General features: G+C 41.9%; 1 protein-coding gene across 1 annotated transcript in view; it reads right to left on the bottom strand.

Annotated features, from left to right (window-relative positions):
- The window catches only part of LOC126175509 (uncharacterized), a 68,671-nt gene extending 46,579 nt beyond the window's left edge, over positions 1-22,092 (bottom strand). Inside the window, exon 1 of the mRNA XM_049922336.1 lies at positions 21,787-22,092. The gene's annotated coding sequence lies outside the window, so the exon portion shown is untranslated. The remainder of the gene's footprint in view (positions 1-21,786) is intronic.
- Between the last annotated feature and the right edge of the window lie 340 nt (positions 22,093-22,432).

Raw genomic sequence — 22,432 nt, 5'->3', positions numbered from 1 at the left:
GGTTCGAATCCTGCATCGGGCATGGATGTATGTGATGTCCTTAGGTTAGTTAGGTTTAAGTAGTTCTAAGTTCTAGGGGACTGATGACCTCAGATGCTAAGTCCCATAGTGCTCAGAGCCATTTGAACCTGTCGTCTTAACAGGTGTCCTATCATCCTGTCCCTTCTCCTTGTCAGTATTTTCCACATAGTCCTTCCTTCTCCGATTCCGTACACAATCTCCTATTTCCTCACGTTATCAGTCCACCTAGTTTTCAAAATTTGTCTGTAGCACCACATTTCAAATACTTCGGTTCTCATTTGTTCCAACAGTCAATATTTCACTACCGTGCTATGCTGCTCTCCAAACGTACGTTATCAGATATGTCTTCTTCAGATTAAGGACTATGTTTGAAACTAGTAGACTTCACTTGGCCAGGAATACACTTTTTGCCAGTGGTAGCTTTTCAAGTCCTCCTTTCTCCGTCCGTAACTGGTTATTCTGCTGCCTAGGTGGTAGAATTCCTTAACTACGTCTACCTCGGGACCATCAATCCAGATTTTAAGTTTCCCACTGTTCTCATTTCTGCTACTTTTCATTACTTCCGTCTTTCTTCGATTTAGTCTTAATCCATAATCTGTCCTTATTAGATTGTTCCTTCCATGCCGTCGATCTTGTAAGTCTTCTTCACTTTCGCTCAGGATAGCAGTGTCACCAGCGAATCATTTCACTGGTATCACTGGGATCCTTACAGCTTGAATTTTAATACCACTCTTGAACCATTCCTTTATATCCATCATTGTTTCTTCGATGAACAGATTGAACTGCTGGGGTGAAAGACTACATCCCCGTCTTACACCCTTAGCAATCCGAGCACTTCGGTCTCGGTCGTCCACTCTTATTATCCCCTCTTGGCTCTTGTACATATTGAATATCACCCGTCTCTTTCTATGGCTTACCTCTATTATTCTCAGAATTTCGAACATCTTGCACCATTTTATATTGTCGAACGCCTTTTTCAGGTCGACAAATCCTATTAACGTGTCTTGATTTTTCTTAAGTCTTGCTTCCATAATCACCCGCAACGTCAGAACTGCCTGTCTGATGCCAATATCGTCCTTAAGCCAAACTGATCATCGTCTAATACACCCTCAATTTTCTTTTCCATTCTTCTGTTTATTTTTTCTGCAAGCAATTTGTATGTATGAGCAGTTAAGGTGATTGTGCGATGACTGTCGCACATATCGGCTGATGCAGTCGTTGGAATTGTGCGCATGATATTGTTCCGAAATTCAGATGGTATGTCTCCAGATTCATAAATTTCACACACCAACGTGAACAGTCGTTTTGTTGTCAGTTCCATTAATGATTTTAGAAATTCTGATGGAATGTTATCCATCCCTTCTGTCTTACTCGACTTTAACTCTTCCAAAGCCCTCTTAAATTGTGATTCTAATACTGGATGCACTATATCTTCTATGTCGTCTCTTAATTCTTCTTATATTACATGAGACAAATCTTCCCCCTCATAAAGGCCTTCAGTGTACTATTCCACCGATCCACTCTCTCCTCTGTATTCAACAGTGGAATTCCCGTTCCACTCTTAATGTTACCACCTTTGGTTTTAATTTCATTTCACCGAAGGTTGTTTTGGCTCTCCTATACGCTGAGACAGTCTTTCAAACAATCATTTCTTTTTCAGTTTCTTCACAGTTTTCATGCAGCCATTTCGTCTTGGCTTCCCTGTGCTTCCTATTTATTCATTCCTCAGCGACTTGTGTTTCTGTATTCCTGAATTTCCCTGAATAATTTTATACTTTCTTTCGTCGATCAACTCAAGTATTTATTCTGTTACCCATGGCTTCATGGCAGTCACTTTCTTTGTGCCTACGTTTCTTTCGAATTTTTGCGATTTCCCTTTTTAGAGATGTCCATTCATCTTCATTTGTACTCCCTACTGAGGTATTCTTTATTGCTGTATCTACAGGCTTAGAGATCTTCAAGCGTATCTCGTCATCCCTTAGTACTACTGTATTCCACTTCTTTCGATAATGGTTCTTCCTCACTAATCTTTTAAACTTCAGCCTATTCTTCATTACTACTTCATTGCGATCTGAATCCATATCTGCTCCTGCGTAGGCCTTACAATTCAGCAATTGATTTCGGAATGTTTGCCTCACCGTGATGTAATCTAACAAAAATATTCCCGTATCACCCGGCCTTTACCAAGTGTACCTCCTCCTCTTGTGATTCCTGACTTGAGTATTCGCTGTTACTGGCTGAAATTTGTTACAGAACTCAGTTAGTCTGTCACCACTCTCATCCCCTGTGCCAAGCCCTTATTCTCCCGTAACCTTTTCCTTTACTCCTTCCCTACAACTGCGTTCCAGTTCCCCATGACTACTAGATTTCCATCCCTCCTTCCGTACTGTATTCCCCTTTCACTATCCTCATATACTTTCTTTATCTCTTCATCTTCAGCTTGCGACGTCGGCATGTATGCGTGCACTGTTGTTGTCGGTGTCGGTTGGCTGTTGATTCTGGTAAGAACAAACATATCTCCGAACTGTTCAAAGTACCACACTCTGAGGCCCACCTTCCTGTTCGTTACGAATCCTACTCCCATTATATCATTTTCCGCTGCTGTTGATGTTACCCTATACTCATCTGACCAGATATCGTTATCTTCTTTCCATTTCACCTCACTGACGCCCTACTATAGTTAGACTGAGCATTTGCATGTCCCTTTTTCAGGTTTTCTAGCTTCCCTACCATGTTCAAACTTCTGACATTTCATGCCCCAACTCGTAGGACGTTACCCTTTCTTTGGTTATTCAATATTTTTCTCATTTTCACCTCCTCCTTGACAGTTCCCTCCCAAAGATTCAAATGTGGAACTATTCTGGAATCTTTTGCCGATGGAGAGATCATGATGACACCTTTTCATTTACAAGCCATATGTCCTGGGGATACATTTTATGTGCCGTTAATGCGGTGGTTTCCGTTGCTTTCTGCATCCTCATCCGTTTAACATTGCTGATTCTTCCGCCGTTAGGGCCAGTTTCCCACCCGAAAGGCAAGAGAGTGCCCAGAACGTCTGTCCGCTCCTGTGCCCCCTTTGACGAGGTCGTTGGCAGAATGAGGCTAACGAAGCCGGGACCGTCGACATTTTGATTACTGATCAATGACGCTACACCTTTAACTTGGGCGCACTGTTTATGCTCTACACATGCGTTATTATAAGGGAGTCTATTGACGATTCTTCACCCTTTGCTAGAACTCTTCGTAACACAAGGATGCAATTTCGAGGGAGCGAATACGAGCACGCGAACATTCTACAATATAATTGTGCAAGCTAGAAGAAACGCAGAGTAAGATTATCACTAAAGAATAGTTCACACCACGAAACTCAGATTTTTGGCAGCTCATCATATTCACCGACTGAAAATTTTTGTGAACAAGGATACATAACATCAGTGGCCATTATTAGTCTTTTAGCGATATTTGAAACTAAACCACAATTCTTAATATAGATGGTATAAACCTCTACAGAGATTTGTACATCACACTGTTTTAACAATAATAACATTGTTACTTTGCGTATAGAAAGAAGTCTGTGAGAGGTACAACTTAACCGCCACTAAAACTAAATGCGCAGGCTATATACTAGACTTAAACTGAATCTGTAAATGTGATATATGTAAAAAATAAGCATTTACTTATTTATATGATTTTTTTTGTTGTCCTTTACGATGAAGACCATAAAAGGTGTGGAAAACAAGCTTACATTCCACTTGCTGTTATAAAGATTGCTGCTTCAAGTACAATCGCAGAAATCAATCAAACCTGTGTATTACTTCCAAAGGCTTTGAGTAAGCAAAGAGATCACATGTATCATGGAATGAGTATCAATTACTTCAGTGATAGGTGTTAAAATAATCTTTCGAATTTCCTTTCAGGTACTACGGCCAGGACCACCACACCCCACACACAAATTGCGAGGTTCTCGTCATGATTATGACATGCGGGGACTCAGTTCCAATACGTGGAACATATTGTGTGTTTGTAACGCCGGAAATGTATATCCTCCAATTTCCATCTATTGTACTATAATTTTTTTTCCTTATTTTGTTACCTGAAGATATGACATCTCTGTGTCTTTATATATATACATATATCTTTGTTACACACACACACACACACACACACACACACACACACATATATATATATATATATATATATATATATATATACAGGGTGAGTCACCTAACATTACCGCTGGATATATTTCGTAAACCACGTCAAATACTGACGAACCGATTCCACAGACCGAACGTGAGGAGAGGGGCTAGTGTAATTGTTTAATACAAACCATACAAAAATGCACGGAAGTATGTTTTTTAACACAAACCTACGTTTTTTTTTTAATGGAACCTCGTCAGTTTTGCTAGCACATCTGAACATATAAACAAATACGTAATCAGGCCGTTTGTTGCATTGTTAGATGTTAATTACATCCGGAGATATTGTAACCTAAAGTTGACGCTTGAAACCTCCGACGTTCAGTTGCGTGTTGTAACAAATACGGGCCACTGTCGGCGAGCAGCATCTGCAGGGACATGTTAACGATGACGACCGTGTTTGCCAGTGTGGCTGTAAGGCACTGTTGTGGTTTGGTCTAGCTGTCGCAGTGTCCGCATGTAGCGCTTGCTGCTATTGTTATTCTGCATTCGTCTCCGCACGCAGACCAACTGTAGTACACCGTGTTACCAGACGTCTGTGATAGTGTAGTGTTGTAGGAACTGTGACCATGGTGTATTCGAACTCTGAAAAGGCGGAGATGATACTTATCTATGGCGAGTGTCGACGAAATGCAGCTGAAGCCTGCAGGGTGTATGCAGAACGGTACCCGAACAGAGAGCATCCAACGTGCCGCACACTGCAAAACATCTACCGCCAACTGTATGCAACAGGTATGGTCGTAGCACACAAACGGGTCCGTAACAGGCCCGTCACAGGAGAAGCGGGTGCAGTTGGTGTGTCAGCTGCTGTTGCCATGAACCCACACATGAGTACACGGGACATTGCGAGAGCCGGTTGACTGAGTCAAAGTTGTGTCATGCGCATACTGCATCGTCACCGCTTTCACCCGTTTCATGTGTCGCTACATCAGCAATTACATGCTGATGACTTTAATCATCGAGTGTAATTCTGTCAATGGGCATTAACAGAGAATGCGTTGCAGTTCTACCTGTTTACCGATGGACCGGGTTTCACAAACCACGGGGCAGTGAATCTACAGAACATGCTTTACTGGTACGTGGACAATCCTCGCTGGCTCAGACAGGTAGAGCGACAGCGACCGTGGACTGTAAATACAGGGTTATTACAAATGATTGAAGCGATTTCACAGCTCTACAATAACTTTATTATTTGAGATATTTTCAAAATGCTTTGCACACACATACAAAAACTCAAAAAGGTTTTTTAGGCATTCACAAATGTTCGATATGTGCCCCTTCAGTGATTCGGCAGACATCAAGCCGATAATCAAGTTCCTCTCACACTCGGCGCAGCATGTCCCCAACCATGAGTTCGAAAGCATCGTTGATGCGAGCTCGCAGTTCTGGCACGTTTCTTGGTAGAGGAGGTGAATCTTTCACATAACCCCACAGAAAGAAATCGTATGGGGTTAAGTCGGGAGAGCGTGGAGGCCATGACATGAATTGCTGATCGTCATCTCCACCACGACCGATCCATCGGTTTTCCAATCTCCTGTTTAAGAAATGCCGAACATCATGATGGTAGTGCGGTGGAGCACCATCCTGTTGAAAGATGAAGTCGCCGCTGTCGGTCTCCAGTTGTGGCATGAGCCAATTTTCCGCGGGCTAAGCGTGAAACTTGCCCGCACGCGTTCAACCGTTTCTTCGCTCACTGCAGGCCGACTCGTTGATTTTCTCTTACAGAGGCATCCAGAAGCTTTAAACTGCGCATACCATCGCCGAATGGAGTTAGCAGTTGGTGGATCTTTGTTGAACTTCGTCCTGAAGTATCGTTGCACTGTTATGACTGACTGATGTGAGTGCATTTCAAGCACGACATACGCTTTCTCGGCTCCTGTCGCCATTTTGTCTCACTGCGCTCTCGAGCGCTGTGTCGGCAGAAACCTAAAGTGCGGCTTCAGCCGAACAAAACTTTATGAGTTTTTCTACGTATCTGTAGTGTGTCGTGACCATATGTCAATGAATGGAGCTACAGTGAATTTATTAAATCGCTTCAATCATTTGCAATAGCCCTGTATATGGTGCGGAATCATTTGCGACCACCTCATTGGTCCTCACTTCATTGCAGGGGCCCAAACAGCTGCAACACACATCGCGTGTCTACACAATGATCTGCCAACGTTGCTCGAAAATGTCCCACTGGAAACGCGTCGACGTATGTGGTATCAGCATGATGGTGCACCTGCACATTCCGCAATTAACACTAGGCTCACCCTCGACAGGATGTTCGACGGGCGTTTCATAGGACGTGGAGGACGTATAAATTGGCCAGCCCGTTCTCCTGATCTTACACCTCTGTTCTTCTTCCTGTAGGGTACGCTAAAGGAGAATGTATACCTTGATGTGCCTACAACCCCAGAGGATATGAAACAACGTATTGTGGCAGCCTGCGGCGACATTACACCAGATGTACTGCGGCGTGTACGACATTCATTACGCCGGAGATTGCAATTGTGTGCAGCAAATAATGGCCACCACATTGAATATGTATTGGCCGGACATGTCGGGACACACTCTATTCCACTCCGTAATTGAAAACGGAAACCACGTATGTACGTGTACCTCACCCCTCATGGTAATGTACATGTGCGTCAGTGAAAAAGACCAATAAAAAGGTGTTAGCATGTGGACGTAATGTGCTGTTCCAGTCTCTTCTGTACCTAAGGTCCATCACCGTTCCCTTTGGATCCCTTCGTAATTAGGTGCTCTCCAATACATACGATCGAACAGCGGAGGAGTGGTACTCAAGCGTCAACTTTAAGTTACAATATCTCCGGATGTAATTAACATTTTGCAATGCAACAAACGGCACTGATTACGTATTTGTTTATATGTTCAGATGTGCTAACAAAAATAAGGGGGTTCTATTTAAAAAAACGTAGGTTTGTGTTAAAAAACATACTTCCGTCCATTTTTGTACGGTTTGTATTAACCAATTACATTAGCCCCTCTCCTCACGTTCGGTCTGTGGAATCGATCCGTCAGTTGTTGTGGTTTACGAAATATATCCAGCGATAAAGTTAGGTGACTCACCCTGTATATAGGGTGTTTCAAAAAGGTACGGCCAAACTTTCAGGAAACATTCCTTACACACAAAGAAAGAAAATATGTTATGTGGACATGTGTCCGCAAACGCTTACTTTCCATGTTAGAGCTCATTTTATTACTTCTCTTCAATCCACGTTAACCATGGAATGGAAACACACAGCAACAGAACGTACCTGCGTGACTTCAAACACTTTGTTACAGGAAATGTTCAAAATATCCTCCGTTAGCGAGGTTACATGCATCCACCCTTCGTCGCATGGAATCCCTGATGCGCTGATGCAGCCCTGGAGGATGGCGTATTGTATCACAGCCGTCCACAATACGAGCACGAAGAGTCTCTATATTTGGTACCGGGGTTGCGTAGACAAGAGCTTTCAGATGCCCATATAAATGAAAGTCAAGAGGGTTGAGGGCAGGAGAGCGTAGAGGCCATGGAATTGGTTCGCCTCTACCAATCCCTCGGTCACTGAATCTGTTGTTGAGAAGCGTACGAACACTTCGACTGAAATGTGCAGGAGCTCCATCGTGCGTGAACCACATGTTGTGTCGTACTTGTAAAGTCACATGTTCTAGCAGCACAGGTAGAGTATCCCGTATGAAATCATGATAACGTGCTCCATTGAACGTAGGTGGAAGAACATGGGGCCCAATCAAGACATCACCAACAATGTCTGCCCAAACGTTCACAGAATATCTGTGTTGATGACATGATTGCACAACTGCGTGCGTATTCTCGTCAGCCCACACATGTTGATTGTGTGTGAGGAATGTTTCCTGAAAGTTTGGCCGTACCTTTTTGAAACACCATATATATATATATATATATATATATATATATATATATATATATATATATATCGGGTGTTACAAAAAGGTATATATATAAAGAAAAGATGTTATGTGGACATGTGTCCTGAAACGCTTAATTTCCATGTTAGAGCTCATTTTAGTTTCGTCAGTATGTACTGTACTTCCTCGATTCACCGCCAGTTGGCCCAATTGAAGGAAGGTAATGTTGACTTCGCTGCTTGTGTTGACATGCGACTCATTGCTCTACAGTACTGTCATCAAGCACATCAGTATGTAGCATCAACTGGTTAGTGTTCATCACGAACTTGGTTTTGCAGTCAGTGCAATGTTTACAAATGCGGAGTTGGCAGATGCCTATTTATGTATGGATTAGCACGGAGCAATATATATATCGATGTTTAATTCTTTTGTTTTGTAAATACTATTTGTATTTTTACACGGGGTCTTGCCTAGGGAAAACTGGACTATCGAACGATTACATCGATAGGTCGTGTGAAGAATCAAAGTGTGTAGGGTCTTTGGTAGGGTTAACTCTGCCACATGGACCGCGGGCAGAGAGAATCTGGCTGGAGTAGGGCGGTGGAGCAGGTGTGTTGAGTGACGCTCCCGCGAGTTTCTGCGCTTTCGGTGTTCGGCAGCATGTAATTGCGATCGAATTGCTATGATAGTTTCTGATACGGTGTCGCTGACGGGAAGCTTTAGCTGGCGCACGTCAATAGCCCGTTTCGCCTGGTGACCGTGTCGAGAAGAAGGCGCGCCAACATCCAGCTTCTGCAACAGCGACGGCCGACAATGAGTGACGGTCGCCACCTCCTCGATCGACGACTTCAAACCTTCAATCAACCAACAAGAAAGACTGGAAGCACGTAAACTTTTAGAACTGTATGGCTGACCACAGCTTTTCAAACTGTTAAATTTTTCTCACTAAATTACAGCAACATAGCAAGAACCTTTGTTGCCCATTGTCCCAATTGCATTACCAAGTAGGGTCCCTTCCTTTTCCGGAATGAACTCGAGTGTAGTTGAAATTCAAACGCCAGCATTAAAGTAATATCACTCCATTGCACTGCTTTAATTTCAAAGTTCAGTTAAAGTATTCATAGCTGCCTACAATATTTAGATTACACAAGCACAAATGAAGAGTGCGATTTTTGTTATCATATTTTACCTTCCCTGTGACTGCAGCTCAGCTTGGTACATACCAAATTTTACTATTGTTAATCGTTCAGAATCATTTAATTCAAGTTCAAAGTTAAATCTCTTATTTCTAAATTGCGTATTTTCAAGTAGCTTTTGAAATGATTGTTGAGGTAGCCCAATACTAACCTTATGTTATTGAATTTCGTAGTGCTTCAGAAACAAAGTTCACTATTAAATTCAGTCACTAAATTAACTTTCAGTTATTCGGTTTTATTAATTCTTTTGCTAAATTAAGTCAGAGTGAAGCGTAATTTATTACTTCTGACAAACATTCAGTTTTCAAACAACACGCGTCGTCCTTCAGTTGCCACGCTTTTAGTGCTAAACATATGTGCATTAATCTTTCATTTTCAGTTATTATACTAGTTATCCATGGGACTGGCGACCGTAATTTTCCCCAAACCTCAAATATCTAATTAACGCCAATTTATTGTTAACGTAACAACCGCACATTTACTTTCTTTATTAACTTTACCCCTTTTCAAAATAAATTTCCACTAATTTCATTTGCATTTTTCCTTTCATTTAGATGTAACCCTTTCCTCCCCCTTTACCAACAGATTAACTTCGGTGACGATTGCTTTTCCCAAATTTCCAATAGGTACACGCGGTTTGATTTCTCACTGTCATTAAGGTCGATAAGTGAGGGGGAGGTTACACGTGGCGACCTGGTGTCAGGACAAGCTTCGGATTTGAGGTCGTTCTGGAGACGAATTTTGCATTGCGTAAATCTCGTAACAAAGTACTGGTTACGAAATGGTCGATATGTCAGCAAGAATAAGTAGTGTGAGGAATCCTAATTAGAGTTGAGATTTGGCATTCATAGTGAAAATTGGTAAAATGAGTGAAGGCAACAATTACCAGAATTTGGTAGACTTGGGTACGGAACAATCGGTCGAACAGTGGGAAACGCGCACCGCGGATCCCATTGTTCAGGGGCAGGCGGCTAGCATGAAAGACGCGACCGCCGAAACGCAACAAAGAGCAGAAATGGAATTCCAAACTTTAGAAAATGTTTCGGAATCGGAAGTGAAAATCAAATCTGAACCCCTTGATGACGAATACGGGGGGACAATTAAAGAGGAAGCCGGTACGGAAGTGAAACCGGTAGTTTCTGGGAATTTAACTGATTTATTGATTGTTTTGATTAACGAAATCAAGAGTCAATCGGCAGAAATTAAAGCTCTGTCTGCCAAGCAAGAAGCTTATTCTGAAAAAATTGACAGGAAGCTAGACACTCAGAACAAAGCTATTAATGTTGTGGACAACAATGTTGGAGTTGTTAACAAAAGTTGATAAAATCAAAGGAGATATTGTTGCAATTAATACCGAAATGGCTAATGGAAATGATAGGCGTTCAGGCGGAAATTGCGAGCATAAATACTCGTTTGGATTCCGAAATTAGCAGAATCGAGAAAAGTGTAGGAGAAGCAGTTGCTCCGATCATCGAGAATAAGGTGACGGAACAAATTCAATTAGTGAAAAAAGAGCATCAACAAAAGGTGGAAACTTTAAAGGCTTTAGTGTCCGAAGTAGATACTAAAGTGAGGAAGCAGGCTAATACCTGCGAAGAGAAAAAGAGGGAAGTGGAAACGCTTGCGACAACCACTTGCCACGTAATTACGAGAGTGTCGGAAATAGAAAAGAAACTTGATGAAAAACAGAGCTATGTGCCAATCTGTGCACATAGTTCGGAATTGTTGAGGAAAGAGGAGCGGTTAGACCCCTTGAAAAAGGGCGGTATTCACAAGACGGATTTCATTAAAAATTGTGAAAGAGTTTTACCCAGATCATGGACTAATGAGAGAAAAATTAATGCGGCTATTGACGTGTTGGCTGGTGATGCCAAGCGTTGGGGCTTATACCTCAACATCACGAATCTGACTTTCGACGAGCTCAAAAAATTTTTTCTGGCACAATACTGGTTAGAGCAAAAACACAAAGTGTCTGGCGCGAATTTGCCGTATCGAGGCCTTTCGATGCGAATTCGCGTGGCTCGATGAAGGAGTTTTGTGAGGGCTCGATCCGCAAGTTGGAATATTTGCGTGGTCGCCGCACGGTATCCGAAATAGTCTGGGAACTCTACAAGAAGCTTCCAGATGATACATAACGCTACGTAGGAAGCAATTACAAGACAATCAATGATTTCCTGTAAAGAGTTGAGGACGAGGACAATTGGCGCAATAATCGCGACAGTGGTAGAGGCCGTGGTAACAACAACGGGAACCACAACCACAACAACGATAACCATGGGAATAATGCATACCGCAACCATGGCGGCAATAACAATAATGGTTCGGACCGTAATAACAATCGGTACAAAGCAAATAATAACAGGAATGACAGAAACTAGTATCATACTAACGTGATACGGGCTTCGCAGAATAGTAATAACGCCAGAGGGTGTGATCAGCCGCCTCAGCAGCATCCGGGGAGCGGATCTGCTGGGACGAGACAGGGAAACAATTAGCCGCGCCGGTGAGGGGCCGACCGGGCGTGGGGAAATTTTGGCGGCCCAATAACAGGAGAAAACCGAGGTGTCGTCGTTATGAAAATTCCGTGTGGAATAATCAACGGCGGGAGAGTGCGCCAGTGTTAGGAGAAAGTAGTGCGCCCACAAGTGGTAGATTAGCTGTAGACACGGCAGTAGAAAATACATTCACTGTCAGTGAGAACAATTTAAGTAGTGTTCCGGAAATCGGTTACAAAGTGCTAGCTGTAACACCCACAGCGGAACTGGAGATTGGTTTTAAGAATGATTCGCAAGTGTTGAGAGAAGACCAGATGTCGGATAACACGTCCGTCATCGAGCGAGGGGATGCAGAGAGGGATGAGGTCTGGTTAAAGCAGTTCGGTCGCTTTTACGACGAACTAAGAGATTATAAGGGTCTCTACGGGAGAAGTATTTATGGGGAACGCGGGCAGGATTTGCCGCGTCTCGTCCCGCAGGAAGATAGTGTTTGTGAAGTGATGGAAAGTTTTGGCCCTAACCGGCAGACATTACCAGAAATAGTTGATGTTAATGGGGAGCACGAGCAAGATTCGTAGTGTTTCGTCCCGCAGGAGTTGGATGTTGAGGTAGTAACGGAAAGTTCTGGCCCTGACCGGCAGACTTTACCGAAAGTTATAGTGGTAGCAGTAGCCGACCCATCCGACGCAAAACTCCAGTTGAAACATTGCGAAAGTATTAGGGAGAATCATTATGAGAATTTTAGTGACAGCCGGACACGATTGGTAGAAAAGCACGTAGATTACAGCGTGTATGAGGTTAGAGCGGACGTTATACGGTTGGACGGTAGCAGTGTGGGTTGCGCAGATCCAGAGGAAGTAATTTCAGATACTACTGGGCACATTCCTCCATGTAGATTGGCAGATCAGATCAATCTGGCCAAAGAGGAATCAACGAAGGTGACAATTAGTGAATTGATAGCAAAGCAACACTCACTAGTTGACGAGTTACAGGAAAAGGTTTCGGTATTGGAGGCGAAGCTACAGACTAAACCTCAGGACAAACGTGTTGAAATTAAAACTGTATGTGAACAGAGGCTGAAAAAGCCGCCAGATAAGCTGGATTTAGGATCAAAGCCGGATGGTTTTTTCTGGAATGACCTGGATATAGACGAGGATTTATTGTGGGAAATAAAGAAACATTCGAGGATAAGTGTAGGCAGATAGTAGTGTCTGTTAATATGCAAGGCCTACACGTGTTGATTGACACTGGTGCAGAATTGAGTGCTGTATCTGGCAAAATATTTGAGTTACTGAAAGACAAACCTGGTATCGTAGTTATGCCAGTAACAGGAGTGAAATCGGTGCTACTGGGAAGGCCAGTAAACCGGTCACAAAACAGATTGTTGTCAACCTCGAGATATGTGGGGCACGATTTGAACAAGAATTCGTCGTCGTGCCAGACTTAACTATGGAAGTAATTATCGGGTTAGATTGGCCGTGCAGTGATTAATTGTGAAAGCAATACTTTGGCATGTACGTCACAAGATAAAACAGTAGTAGTTAGTTTTGACGGGCATGAGATGGTGTGCATAGGCAATACCAGCCTATACACATTGTTAACTGCCCGGACGCCATTGACGTAGGTATGAATTTGAACTACTGTAACGTGAGGAATCTCGGCATTGACAATAGTGTAGAAAGTGAATTGAGAAGTATTGTAGACGGTGTGTCAAACGTAACACACGAACAAAGAAGAGGCCTGTATGAAGTAATAATGAGGAATAAGAGTGTGTTTTCAGACAAACCGGGACTTATGGAAGAGATAATCAAATTCCCTCCACGGATTGACATTAGCATTGGTGTTTGCGAGAAATAATGTAGCTAAAAGCCGATGCTCGCATACGTCATCATGACGCTAAAGCGCATTTTGCTAAGTTTACAATCGGAGACTTAGTACTTGTAAGAGCTCATGAGAAATCGAGCGAGATAGAAAATGAAATCTCTAAATTTAAATTTGTTTATAATAGACCATATGAAGTCATTAGTATACCTCACACAAATGCTTATTGCTTAGAGTATCCAAGGTCTGGAAAGCTATTAGGTATACGGAACATTGAGACTTGAAATTGTACCAACCTAGTTTTGATTAATACCACAGAATGGGTAATTTGTACAGTATGTAAATATAGAGTGTAAGATTTAACGATTTGCTAGATTGCCATGTTTTTGCCTGACCAAGAGGTCATTAAAGAGATTGTAATTAATTTTGACTAAATGATTTAAGAGTAACTGATTATTAATCACTTGAAAAGTCCAAGCTGCTAGTTTAAGTTTTCAGCTGAGTCACAGTAGATTAAGGAATGTGAATATGATTTTGTAACTAGCTGTCAGATTTCATAAATATGGGATTTACTAGTCATTGCCGATGTACTTAGACGATGTTTTAAGTTTCAGGCTAGTACATGCGTGTGATGATGGACAGTGTTGAGTTATTCACTGTGATAGTATTAATGGACTCCTTGAGATTACTCGGGAGTGAGTTTTTTCCGAAAGAATTTAGTGAAACGGACGTTCTGGAAATGCCGTTACACAGGCGAGTGAGATCAAGCGTGCCGCACAGGCGGGCGCAGCAATACTGGCGAGGCGGAGCCGCTGTCGGCTCTTGAGCAGCTCTCGGCATTCTTTGTTCTTGCGGGTACAAAAGGCGGAGTTGTGTTTCTTCCTGGACAGCTGATGTGAAAGAATTCTACTGTCAATATTTTTTTTCGATCTGCTGTATATTATTCTCTTGTTTAGCTTTAAGTGGACTCTCATGAGAAGAATATTAATTACTAAAGGTTATATAAAAATGTGTATTCTATGTAATTAATTATTAATTTGCGTATTTTGATCTACCTGTTTTTATGACCATGTACTCTGATTAATTTTCTAAATAGTATTCCATTTCTTGATACTGTTAGGAAGTTGCTGATTTTAGAATAGCTAAATCATTTTCTATATTTTCTATGAATTTCAATATATTGTCAACCTGTTTTCGTTTGTTTAAGATGACAGAGTGGAATAAGGTTAGGAGCGTCTCCACTCAACTGTTATGGTCTAAAAATTGGTTTATGGTTAATTAGCCTAATGCTAAATTTTCTTGATGTTTTGAACATATGCATTTCCGCTGGTCTTTTTCTTTTTTTTTTGGACATTTTCTGAGTCTGTTTAAGTTACACAAACATCCTCAGACAATGTGGGGCACGTGTAAAGCCAGAAATGCATATTGTTCTACTTCCATCTATTGTACCATAAATTTTTTTTCCTTATTTTATTACCTAAAGATATGACATCTCTGTGTCATATATATATATATATATATATATATATATATATATATATATATATATATATATATATATATATATATATGCATTTATGTCGATGTATAATTGGTTTGTTTTGTGAATACTATTTGTATTTTAAGCTGGGTCTTGCCTAGGAAAACTTTCTTATCGAACGGTTACATCGATAGGTCGTGTGAAGAACCAAAGTGTGTAGGATCTTAGGCAGGGTTAACTCTGCCGCATGGACCGCGGGCAGAGAGAGTCTGGCTGGAGTAGGGCGGTGGAGCAGGTGTGCTGAGTGACGCTCCCGCGAGTTGCTGCGCTTTCGGGGTTCGGCAGCATTTAATTGCGATCGAATTGCTATGATAGTTTCTGATACGGTGTCGCGGACGGGAAGCATTAGCTGGCGCGCATCAGTAGCCCGTTTCGCCTGGTGGCCGTGTCGAGAAGAAGGCGCACCAACATCCAGCTTCTGCAACAGCGACGGCCGACAATGAGTGACTGTCGCCACCTCCTCGATCGACGACTTCAAACCTTCAATCAAAAAACAAGAAAGACTGGAAGCACGTAAACTTTTAGACCTGTATGGCAGACCTCAGCTTTTCAAACTGTTAAATTTTTCTCACTAAATTACAGCAACATAGCAAGAACCTTTGTTGCCCATTGTCCCAATTGCATTACCAAGTAGGGTCCCTTCCTTTTCCGGAATGAACCTGAGTGTAGTTGAAAATCGAACGCCAGCATTAAAGTAATATCATTCCATTGCACTGCTTTAATTTCAAAGTTCAGTTAAAGTATTCATAGCTGGCTACAATATTTAGATTACACAAGCACAAATTAAGAGTGCGATTTTTGTTATCATATTTTACCTTCCCTGTGACTGCAGCTCAGCTTAGTACGTACTAAATTTTACTATTGTTAATCGTTCAGAATCATTTAATTCAAGTTCAAAGTTAAATCTCTTATTTCTAAATTGCGTATATTCAACTAGCTTTTGAAATGATTGTTGAGGTAGCCCAAGCCCAGCCTTATTTTATTGAATTTCGTAGTGCTTCAGAAACAAAGTTCACTATTCATTTCAGTCACTAAATTAACTTTCAATTTTCCGGTTTTATTAATTCTTTTGCTAAATAAAGTCAGAGTGAAGCGAAATTTATTACTTTTGACCAAGAGCCGTGGGCGCCGGGCCCTGGCGTCGCGTCTCTGTGCGGCCTGTTTATTCTATCCGCCGCCACCAACCTGTCTCCATCGGTGTGCTCTCGTTTTATTCTCGATAATGTACTGTGTCCCCCATGAACCATTGACCTTGCCGTTGGTGGGGAGGCTTGCGTGCCTCAGCGATACAGATAGCCGTACCGTAGGTGCAACGACAACAGAGGGGTATCTGTTGAGAGGCCAGACAAATGCGTGGTTCCTGAAGAGGGGCAGCAGCGTTTTCAGTAGTTGCAGGGGCAACAGTCTGTTTTTTTTACTGATCTGGCCCTGTAACACAAACCAAAACGGCCTTGCTGTGCTGGTACTGCGAACGGCTGAAAGCAAGGGGAAACTACAGCCGTAATTTTTCCCGAGGACATGCAGCTCTACTGTATGATTAAATGATGGCGTCCTCTTGGGTAAAATATTCCGGAGGTAAAATATTCCCCCATTCGGATCTCCGGGCGGGGACTACTCAGGAGGACGTCGTTATCAGGAGAAAGAAAACTGGCGTTCTACAGATCGGAGCGTGGAATGTCAGATCCCTTAATCGGGCAGGTAGTTTAGAAAATCTAAAAAGGGAAATGGATAGGTTAAAGTTAGATATAGTGGGAATTAGTGATGTTCGGTGGCAGGAGGAACAAGACTTTTGGTCAGGCGAATACAGGGTTATAAATACAAAGTCAAATAGGAGTAATGCAGGAGTAGGTTTAATAATGAATAAAAAAAATTGGAATGCGGGTAAGCTACTAGAAACAGCATAGGGAACGCATTATTGTGGCCAAGATAGACACGAAGCCCACGCCTACTACAGTAGTAAAAGTTTATAGGCCGACTAGCTCTGCAGATGACGAAGAAATTGAAGAAATGTATGATGAAATAAAAGAAATTATTGAGATAGTGAAAGGAGACGAAAATTTAATTGTCATGGGTGATTGGAGTGTGTGTGTGACTGGAATTCCGTAGTAGGAAAATAGAGAGAAGGAAACGTAGTAGGTGAATATGGATTGGGGCTAAGAAATGAAAGACGAAGCAGCCTGGTAGGATTTTGCACAGAACACATCTTAATCATAGCTAACACTGGGTTCAAGAATCATAAAAGAAGGTTGTAAACATGGAAGAAGCCTGAAGATACTGACAGATTTCAGATAGATTATATAATGGTAAGACAGAGATTTAGTCACCAGGATTTAAATTGTAAGACATTTCCAGGGGCAGATGTGGACTGAGACCAAATTCTATTGCTAATGAACTGTAGATTAAAACTGAAGAAACTGCAAAAAAGTGGGAATATAAGGAGATGGGACCTGGATAAACTGACTAAACCAGAGGTTGTACGGAGTTTCAAGGAGAGAGTAAGGGAACAAATGGCAGGAATGGGGGAAAGAAATACAGTAGAAGAAGAATGGGTAGCTTTGACGGATTAAGTAGTGAAGGCAGTAGAGGATCAAGTGAAACGTCCCCTTAAAACAATTGTACAAGACTATGCTTAAACTGACACACAATATTTTTAGCGCAACGCAATCTGACTATCAAAGATTAAACTATACCTTTCACAAATAACTTACCTCACAAAAATCTTCATTACTCGAACTACTGCAATACAGCGAGCGCCACTACTGCCAGCTAAATAAAAGATTCAAACTACGGAAGTCACTAACTACTGATAGGGATAGTTAGCAAATGAAAGATTTTAATAGAGAACAAACACTGTATTTACCTTAATAATCATAATATATATAGCAGTTCAATTTCAAAACTTCCGCCATCTCTCTCCCCACATCCACCACTGCTGGCGGCTCACCTCCAACTGCGCAACGCTACGCGCTGTTCACGTCCAGCTGCCGCTGCCCAACACTATAATGGCAGACAACAATGCAAACTAGCCACAGACTGCAGAGCGCTACGTGGCATTACCAATATAAAAATCTAAACAGCCTACTTACATAAAGAAAACATAAACAGCCTTCTTACACAAGTAGGTAAAAAGACGAGGCCTAGTAAAAATCCTTGGGTAACAGAAGAAATATTGAATTCAATTGATGAACGGAGAAAATATAAAAATGCAGTAAAAGAAGCAGGCAAATAGGAATACCAACATCTCAAAAAGGAGATCGACAGGAAGTGGAAAATGGCTAAGCAGGGATGGCTAGAGGATTAATGTAAGGATGTAGAGGCTTATCTCACTAGGGGTAAGATAGATACTGCCTACAGGAAAATTAAAGAGACCTTTGGAGAAAGGAGAACCACTTGTATGAATATCAAGAGCTCAGATAGAAACCCAGTTCCAAGCGAAGAAGGGAAAGCAGAAAGGTGGAAGGAGTATATAGAGGGTCTATACAAGGGCGATGTACGTGAGGACAATGTTATGGAAATGGAAGAGGATATAGATGAATATGAAATGGGAGATACGATACTGCGTGAAAAGTTTGACAGAGCACTGAAAGGCCTGAGTCGAAACAAGGCCCCAGGAGTAGACAACATTCCATTAGAACTACTGACGGCCTTGGGAGAGCCAGTCCTGACAAAACTCTACCATCTGGTGAGCAAGATGTATGAGACAGGCGAAATACCCTCAGACTTCAAGAAGGGTATAATAATTCCAATCCCAAAGAAATCAGGTGTTGACAGATGTGAAAATTACCGAACCGTCAGTTTAATAAGTCACGGCTGCAAAATACTAACGCGAATTCTTTACAGACGAATGGAAAGACTAGTAGAAACCGACCTCGGGGAAGATCAGTTTGGATTCCGTAGAAATATTGGAACACATGAGGCAATACTGACCCTACGACTTATCTTAGAAGCTACATTAAGGAAAGGCAAACCTACGTTTCAAGCATTTCTAGACTTAGAGAAAGCTTTTGACAATGTTGACTTTTATACTCTCTTCCAAATTCTGAAGGTGGCAGGGGTATAATATAGGGAGCGAAAGGCTATTTACAATTTGTATAGAAACCAAATGGCAGTTATAAGAGTTGAGGGGCATGAAAGGGAAGCAGTGGTTGGGAAGGGAGTGAGGCAGGGTTGTAGCCTCTCCCCGATGTTATTCAATCTCTATAAGAGCAAGCAGTGAAGAAATCAAAAGAAATATTCGGAGTAGATATTAAAGTCCGTGGAGAAGAAATATAAACTTTGAGGTTCGCCGATGACGTTGTAATTCTGTCAGAGACGGCAAAGGACTTGGAAGAGCAGTTGAACGGAATGGATAGTGTCTTGAAAGGAGGATATAAGATGAACATCAACAAAAGCAAAATGAGGATAATGGAATGTAGTCGAATTAAGTCGGGTGATGCTGAGGGTATTAGATTAGGAAATGAGACACTTAAAGTAGTAAAGGAGTTTTGCTATTTGGGGAGCAAAATAACTGATGATGGTCGAAGTAGAGAGGATATAAAATGTAGAATGACAATGGGAAGGAAAGCATTTCTGAAGAAGAGAAATTTTTTAACATCGAGTATAGATTTAAGTGCCAGGAAGTCGTTTCTGAAAGTATTTGTATGGAAGTGAAACATGGACGATAAATAGTTTAGACAAGAAGAGAATGGAAGCTTTCGAAATGTGGTGCTGCAGAAGAATGCTGAAGATTAGATGGGTTGGTCACATAACTAATGAGGAGGTATTGAACAGGATTGGAGAGAAGAGAAGTTTGTGGCACAACTTGACTAGAAGAAGGGATCGGTTGGTAGGACATGTTCTGAGGCATCAAGGGATCACCAATTTAGTATTGGAGGGCAGCGTGGACAATAAAAATCGTAGAGGGAGACCAAGAGATGAATACACCAAGCAGATTCAGAAGGATGTAGGTTGCAGTAGGTACTGGGAGATGAAGAAGCTTGCACAGGATAGAGTAGCATGGAGAGCTGCATCAAACCAGTCACAGGACTGAAGACCACAACAACAACAACAATGTTGTGTTCCACGCGGTGCTGAGTTGAAGCCACTATCCCGATTGATCAGGTTACCACTGATCCGTATCTCCACTGCCTCTTAGAGTCCGAGAAACCTTTCGCTCTAGACTGTCTCTTGGTTTCTTCAAATTGAAACGTGTGTTCTTCACTTAGGCAGTGCTTCACTACCGCGGACACTTCGCCTGAAGATGGCAAGTGAGAAACTGGCTGGAACGTTGCTGCAGAACAACGCATTGACTCGGCTGTCAATCCGAGAAGATTTTATCATCAAGATTCGCCGAGAAAGTCTGCATTCTCATGTGCTACTGAAACGTTAGTCCACTTTAGAAACATGACTGCCTCAAACGGACATTGTACACTTTGTGTAACCTGTCCCTGGTATATAACCCTGCCGAAATGTTGTAAAGATTAACGTTTCGGCCACTGCTGTTAGTGAAGTTTCTCAGGCTATTGTTTCGTATCCACCTAAGTTTTATTGGAGGTGACAACGATCACGGTGCCATACATTCCCGTGTAACGTGGCCGATATGTGTACTGTATAATTTTAATATTACAATGGTACATTCTGCTTCTAGAAACACACAATGAAATGTAATATACGGAAGCAATGAAACACGAAAAAGCTCAATCACTTGAGTACCGTATTAATATAGCAGGTATCTAAAACAGTAGGAGACACGAAATTTTCAATAAACTTGTGGGAAAGAAGGTCCAGAATGCTACAAAATTTACTACTGCTTTCAGCTAGAGTGAACTTTTATAATACAGGGAGTAGTCGTTTATGATTCATAAATGGTGAGCCGCATACAGTAAACAATCTTAGGAGACGAAGAGTGTATTGTTTCTACGATAATATGCCTTTATCGTAGCAAGTAATTAGTGGAATTTTTAGCACTTCGTTTGCTACCAGTGAATGTTCACAATAGTTGTATCCTGATGGTAAATGATTTAGGATTTAGCCCCTGTTGTATGGCGTGTTTCTAGTAATACTGCCATTGCCTTGCGTGGAAGGTAATGGGCTGGAATCCTATCGTGGGATTGGGTCGTGTGTCGGAAGACTGGGATACTTTCTCAGAGTCACTCCTGCTCTGGGCTGTTCCCTGTTTCCTACTAAGATACAGGACCCACAAAACCCCAACAGCTGACATAAACTGTATTTCAAGACTATGGCGACAAAACAACAAGCAGCTTCACAGTCAGCACAGTATCCCACTTTGAAGGTGCCATATAGAGAGTATGTTCAGCAGATATCCATCTAAAAAAAACATTACTGACGGATGAAGACTAAGTTCCGAAACTGCAAGCGACTGTGACCTATCAAAACTTAAATTGTTGAGTCTCAGTCCAGGGTCCAGTTTAATCAAGAAACCAGATATTTTCATAACAATATAATGAAAGTAAAAGCTTATATCGGGAAAAAAATTGAGTCTTGCTGTTCTGAGGAACATTGTTAGGACACGACATTCGAACGCTCGAACGTCTCTGGGGATTCCTCTTCCTGTCAACGTCATATTCATTCTTTCCACACAGTCTTGCAGTTTACTTTAGTTATCAGAGAAATGTTATGCAGAAATTACTTACCTGACTGGCGTATCGATCTGCAAAAGTCTTTTATTGCCCGTCTTGCTGGTACACGCCTCAATAAATGCTTGTTGCTCCATATTACCGTACAGAACTCCAAGTTAGATACCTTCACCACCACGTACGGTCCTTGCTTGATGCGGATCAGTGTTGGCTGTGTACTGCTGTCGATATCTACCACATAATGAAAGTATGTTTTTGGAGGCTCATTAGGAACTACATTTGTAGCGGGGTCCGGTACATAACTTAGAAACACGCCAGCAGCGGTCCCATACGCCACGGCTTGCAGTAGCACCACAACCAGAAGCGCACCAGTCAGAAACGCACATTTCAGCTTGATCTGTTCTGCAGACATAGTGCCAGTGAGTATTGACTTTAGGCTTCTTCTTATAGCGCTCCTGAAAGCTTTGGGGCAGAGGTTATCCCTCACGGAAAAATTGTGTACTTATTTTCGCAGAAGCGGGAGATAATACACCAGCTGTGGCTGAAGATAAACGATATCATACGGTTATTCGTCGGAATCGTTTGTATGTGCTCCTAATATTATACATAAATGATTTCTTGTTGTAACATAGTATGTTATAATACGTACATTCGGCGATCTCGTTTCCTTTACACACATTGGGCTAAATTTTCAAATGCAAGC

Source organism: Schistocerca cancellata, chromosome 3 (genome assembly GCF_023864275.1).
Source record: "Schistocerca cancellata isolate TAMUIC-IGC-003103 chromosome 3, iqSchCanc2.1, whole genome shotgun sequence".
Classification (NCBI taxonomy): Eukaryota; Metazoa; Arthropoda; class Insecta; order Orthoptera; family Acrididae; genus Schistocerca; species Schistocerca cancellata.
This window is presented reverse-complemented; position numbering and strand designations above follow the sequence as displayed.